This window comes from Pteropus alecto, unplaced genomic scaffold (genome assembly GCF_000325575.1).
Source record: "Pteropus alecto unplaced genomic scaffold, ASM32557v1 scaffold57, whole genome shotgun sequence".
Taxonomy (NCBI): Eukaryota; Metazoa; Chordata; class Mammalia; order Chiroptera; family Pteropodidae; genus Pteropus; species Pteropus alecto.
The window spans coordinates 11,073,622-11,079,589 of NW_006442508.1; positions in this window are offsets into that span (position 1 = coordinate 11,073,622).

Below are 5,968 nucleotides of genomic sequence, written 5' to 3' on the forward strand. Positions count from 1 at the left end.
GGGGATTAAATACAGGGGGGTAGGGATGGGGCAAAGTGGGTAAAGGGAGTCAAATATATGATAGCTGAAGGAAACCGGACTTTGGTTGGTAAACACACAATAGAATATACAGTTGTCAAATTATAATATACACCTGAAAATTATATAATTGTATTAATCAATGTTACCCCAATAAACTTAATAAAAAAATAAAAATAAAAATAAACTCTCATACTTCCCCTGTGATTATATTAAAATATATTGTAAAGTCAAGAGAATGGGTCTATTACAAGCTTCAAGGTCTCTTGGATTTCCTTACTTTAGAACCGAACATTGCTCTAGCAGATTTTGGGCAACATGACTTCCTGCTGCGTCTTCTCCATTCCTAAGTAGCCTCGGAATGGTGGCAAAAAAAAAAAAAAAAAGGCAGCTGTGTACCCCTTCTCACCCTCCCCTCAATTTAAGATACATCAAGGTATAAGAAGTTAGAGCCTTCAAGATCTTAGCTGTGGATTTGGTACACATAGGTCAAGACTTGACACTGCTGACAGTAAAAGACAAGCACAGGTGTGGGAATCATGTCGGTTTGTTGTTTAACAAACAATTGCAAATTCATCTGGTAGAATCCTGAGCATGTTTTGATGTGGTTTATGCTTGGTGATGAGCCACCCTCCACTGAACTGCCTGCATTACATTACCTTTTCTACTGTGACCTGCATCCTAGGTTCCCTAATTAAATGTCTTTACCTCTCCCCTAGGTCAGTTGAAGAGGCGTTCAGATAAGACAAGAAGCCATTCTACTGTGAGAGAGTCTTGGGCTCAAGCCACTTGTCAGGCCATTATATAATCTCCCTGTGTTTTTAGGGAGCTCTGTACTTCCCCTCCTAAAAATCCGTAGCAATGATTCTCGTCACAGTGCTGAGGCAGGACAGAGTCAAGCCAGTGTAAAAATGCTGTCTCTCCTTACTGGCACCTATCTCCCCCTCTCTTTGACACACAACTTCAGAGCTGGAAAGAACCTTGGAGAGTGACTCCTCCAGTCCTCTCTTGTAACAGCCCAGGAGAATGTGGCCCAGCTAGACTTACTTTCCTAATGTTGCCCAGTTAGTAACCAGTACCCTAGAATGGAAAGTCTTAGCTTCAGTTTCAGTCCTGTGCTCTGTCTGCTAGGCCCTTTTCAACAGGACATTCTATCTCTAGTTTTGCAGAAAAAATCAGGAAGGCAACAGTCTAAATGCAGGCAGGGGCTGGTTGCCATTTTGACTGGGCACTGACTAGCCTCTTAGGATATCAATTCCAGCCACAGCTGCCCACTGGAACCACCCACCATTACTCATTTTACCTAAAAGAGCATGGGAGAGAGGAAACTGCTGCCTCTGATCTTATTTCTTGCCCTAGAAAGGTTCTAGCTAATTCTATTGATACAGTTATGCTGGCTCTTTCATGAAAATTTTTGCTGCTGCTTTGTGGAGTCCTCACTCCCTCAGAAATATTAATCAAATGTACAGATTTCTACTCTGAATTCAGGTTCAAGGAGTACATGTTATGCATGTACTTCTCTCCTTTTTGTTATTTAATTGCTATTATGTAATTCAAGGGTGACAAATGTTCTTTCATTTAATCAGGTGCACTTTTATTATTTTTTTTGTGAATTCCTGTTACAGGACTTTGTATGAGGTTTTATAGATAGGCCCAAATTCACTTTAAAGTACTCCTCAGGTTAGTCGGCTAAGGTCCATTGGACTTGGCTGACAGCTAAGGAGATTTGTAGGAGGACCATTTGAAAGCACCTCCTTCTCCAAGGTACATCAAACAAACAAACTTAATTTCTAAAAATGAGGACGAAAGATCTAACTGCTACAGTCAGATCTACCTGTAATTTCTCCAAAAACTCAGTCTGTTATTTTAACCCTCTTTGGTTGACAAATGCTTGCTGCTGCTGCTGCTTTGTTTCTTCTTTCCTTCACTCTCTCTCTTTTAAAGAAAACTTATAAACCAAATCACCCTAGTGACCTTGGCCTTATAAAACTTCTCAACTCTTTCCAGTAAGGAAACTGTTGAAAAGTTTCTCTGAAGGTAGTCTAAACAATTTCAGATGAAAAGAACTAAAAATATTTTAAAGCTTCTTAAACTTTAATTTTAGCACAAGTGCTATTATTGCTGTGGTTATTAATGTCTTATGAAATTTTCAAAGAGTAATTTGTCTCATGGCCGTGTTTTCTTTTGTGGATGGGGAAAGACAATGCATAAATCTTTTCAAAGTGGTTAAATGAAAACTGGTGGCTTTTTCCTAAATTAATTCCAATGCTTGGGTAGACAGTTTACCTTTGTCTCCTAATTCTTTAGTTACTAAAGGTTTAAAGGTATTTACCCATATGAACTACCTCACAGAGGATGTTACAACTGGTAACCTGCAGAGATGGCTATGGACTCACAGTTAGCATCTTCTTCTTCTTCCTCTTTCAATCATTCCAACCTCTTTGTAAAGCCATTAATTTCAAACCAAGAGAAAAAGATTATCAGTGACAGATATTCCTCATAAAAAGAGCCCCACGGTGAGATGACCAAAAGCAAAAAAAGTAGACACATAATTCTTTAGGGCTATCTCCCAATTTTCTTTAGCTTGAATTTCCTTTACCTTCACTGTGGACTTCCTGGAAATAATGGGCTCCTAAAGCATTTTGTGTTTTCGTAAGAAAAATGATGTGTTGCTATTTTCCCAAGAGAAATGGCGGGTTTTTAGAAGAGGGTAGGGTTTCCCCACTTATCACTTACTGAACTATTCTGGACAGGGGTCGGGGGATCACCGAAGCTGTCAGTGTTTCTCAGAAATTGACAAATAGGATTGGAATATTGGTCTGCCACCCCAGGCTAACACATGGCTGGTTAAAAGAGAGATAGTTTTGGTTTGGTTTGGTTTTTGTTGGTTACTGTTCTTAAGCTTAGAGCAGTAGTTCTCCTGCCTGGCTGGGCCTCAGAATCACTTGTAGAAAGGTCTAGGCCCACCACAGACCTCCTGAATCAGAGCCACATTTTAGGAATCCAATGTGGGACAGACACAAAATGTATTTTGGCTCTAATGAGATTTCCTGATGCTGTATTTCATCTCAATGTTTGAGTAGAAGGTAGATTGAGGTAGTTTTAAAGGACTAAGCTTTTAGAAATATACATTGGAAAAAATATTTAGACACCATGCTATTAATCTTTTGTATTTATGGTTAGGAATGGAGAAATTGCCTTTAAAATTAGGAATTATAAAGAGAAAGTTTCCCATGCTTTCAAAAACTTATAAATAATATAAAATTCTTTAAGAATTGTTTCAGAAAAAAAAATATATTCTGTGTTGAGACCAGAGTTTAAGAAAGCAGATTATGGAAAGAAAAATCCTTCCCATCCCATCATATGAATTTCCAAAATTGATTTACAAGCTAAAAACTACAGTGGAAAAGATTTGGTGACCTTGCGTGTGATCATCCTTCTCTGATTCATTAAATTTTCCAGTGAGGGAAATGCTAAAATTTAAGTTATCATTTATATAGACAACATACATAATAGAACTTAAAACTGAACATTAGACTATACCATGTATACATAATATCGTTGCTATCTTCAGGGAAACAAGATTCTAAACCTACATGGGAAAATACATTTTTTAATGCTATATTGATTCCAATTTTATATAACAACAACAACAACAAAAACTGGAGGAAAATATAACAAAACGTTAACAGTGGTTATATCTAGATTGTGGGGCTACAGATTACCTAACATTTTTTCTTCTTTATATTGTTCTGATTTTTCACATTTGTTACTTTGAAATTAGAAAAAAATTTTAAGACATCCTTTATCAGACCAATGGTCCACTTTCCACAGAGTTTAATCCGATTATTGGTACCAAATTACATTTTTAGGATAAGCATAGGAGTTGTTTTCTATCAAGTCTACTGAGATGATTAAGAAGTAAAAATTTTCATTTTCCACTCAAAGATCATTAGGTATCAAAGGATATATGTAATGTACATGTAAGTTATGAAGCATAAGTTAAATAAACACTAGTGAACCCTACCCAATTTAAAAATTAAATCATTACCAAGGCTATGGAAGCTACTTGTATTTCCTTCCCAATCCCACCCTCTCACTTATCTGTCTCCAGAGGAAACCAAGATTCTAATTTTTGTATTAATCATTCTTTTGCTTTTAAAATTAGTTCTATCACATATGTATGGCTTCCTAAAAGAATGTCTGTTTTTTTAGTTTTGTATATTTTTGAGATGTATAAAAATGATATCACTATATATAATTCTTCTGTGAATTACTTCTTTCATCAATATGCTTCCATGATTCATCTATATTTCTACATTTAGAGAAGTTCATCCATATTTAGTGATGTTTCCTTTGTGAATATGCTATACTTTATTTATGTCTTTTTTTGTTGATGGATATTTGGGTTGTTTCCAGGTTTTGCTATGATGAACATTGCCTTGCTGGACATTCTCGTTTATGCCTCTAAAGTACATCTAGGAGGGGTTCTCTAGGGCATATGCAGGGAGTGGAACTGGTCATAAGCTATGTGGCTATTAATTTTACAACATAATATTAACTTGTTTTCCAAAGATGTTGAACAAAACTACATTCCTACCAGCAATGTATAGTATTTCTTTTGCTCCACTTCTTCATTAATACTTGTATTGCCAAACTTTCAATTTTTGCCATTATTTTTACATATTCCTTTTATCCATGAATAATATCTAAACCTTCTTGAAGCTATTTTTGTTTTCAGCCTGTTAAAGTTCTTGGGGCTAAAAGGTTCCATATGTTTACTGTTTACTGTGTAAAAGTATTTCCTGTTTCAGCCCAGAAGGAGATTTGAGGTATTTTTTGAGAGTTTAGACTCTGTCTCCAGGCTAGCTCGTTATTTTCATTGGTCATCAAGAACAAAACAAAAGATATATGGAAAACTAATTACAGCTGACCTTGTCTGTATTATGCTGAAAATGTTACTATTTTCCCTTCTACAGGGCTTCTGGGGATCAGAACTTGATTCTGCACTTTTAAAAATTTGTTAACTGTATCAATTATTTGCACTCGCCAGAAGTGAATATCAAAGTCTCCAAATAAAAGCCACAGAAATGAATTTTAAATGATTGAATAAAGAAGAAGAAAGGATGTAGGATAGACAGGAAGTGTAAAAGAGACTATTAGGCTGTGAGTTTAAAATAGGATATAAACATGTAAAATTGAATAATGTGCTCAAGTGTTTGGACTGCAATACCATGATCACGGGGTGCTGAGCTCTGGTTTAAAAAGCAGGTTGGTATTAGTTCTTTTAGTTTCTCTCACAAGCCTTTGTTAGAAATCAGAATGGAACTGGCCCTGTTTTGCGGTCAAGAAAGTTTAACTAACTTGTCTACAGCATCAGAGGAAGACTCGGAATTCTTCCTTTTATTCTAGCTATAGCAGGAAAGGAAGTTGGTGATGTCATGAGCATGATGATTGACTTATATCTACAAAATACTATATAATCTCCTTATGCTCTATTGATGTCAGAAACTCCAAGATAATACTGAATCACCTATTTGTATCATTGAGCTCTAATTTTAGTCATCCATCATCCATCACTTTAATGAGAAATTGGGCCTGGAGTCCGCAGGTCTTTCTCAGTGGGCCAGCCCATTGCTGACCTACTGTGATCTCTCCAGCCTCATTTCCTTAGCTATTGCTGCAGCCTTCTTGCAGACCTCCACATAGCTCCTGGGAAAGCCCTAGTGTCTACTTGTCACCAAAAAAACAAAAAAACAAAAAAACAAACAAACAAAAAAACCCAGAGATAATGTAATCACCTCTTTCAAGTTTTGTTCTGATTCCATTTTTTGAGGTGCAGATAAATTAGGGAAATATGTTCACGTTTGTCCAGTAAGACCTGAGCTCTTAATTTTTGACTCAGTATAACAGCAACAGGCTCATATAGAACCACCTGCCAGCTCACAAT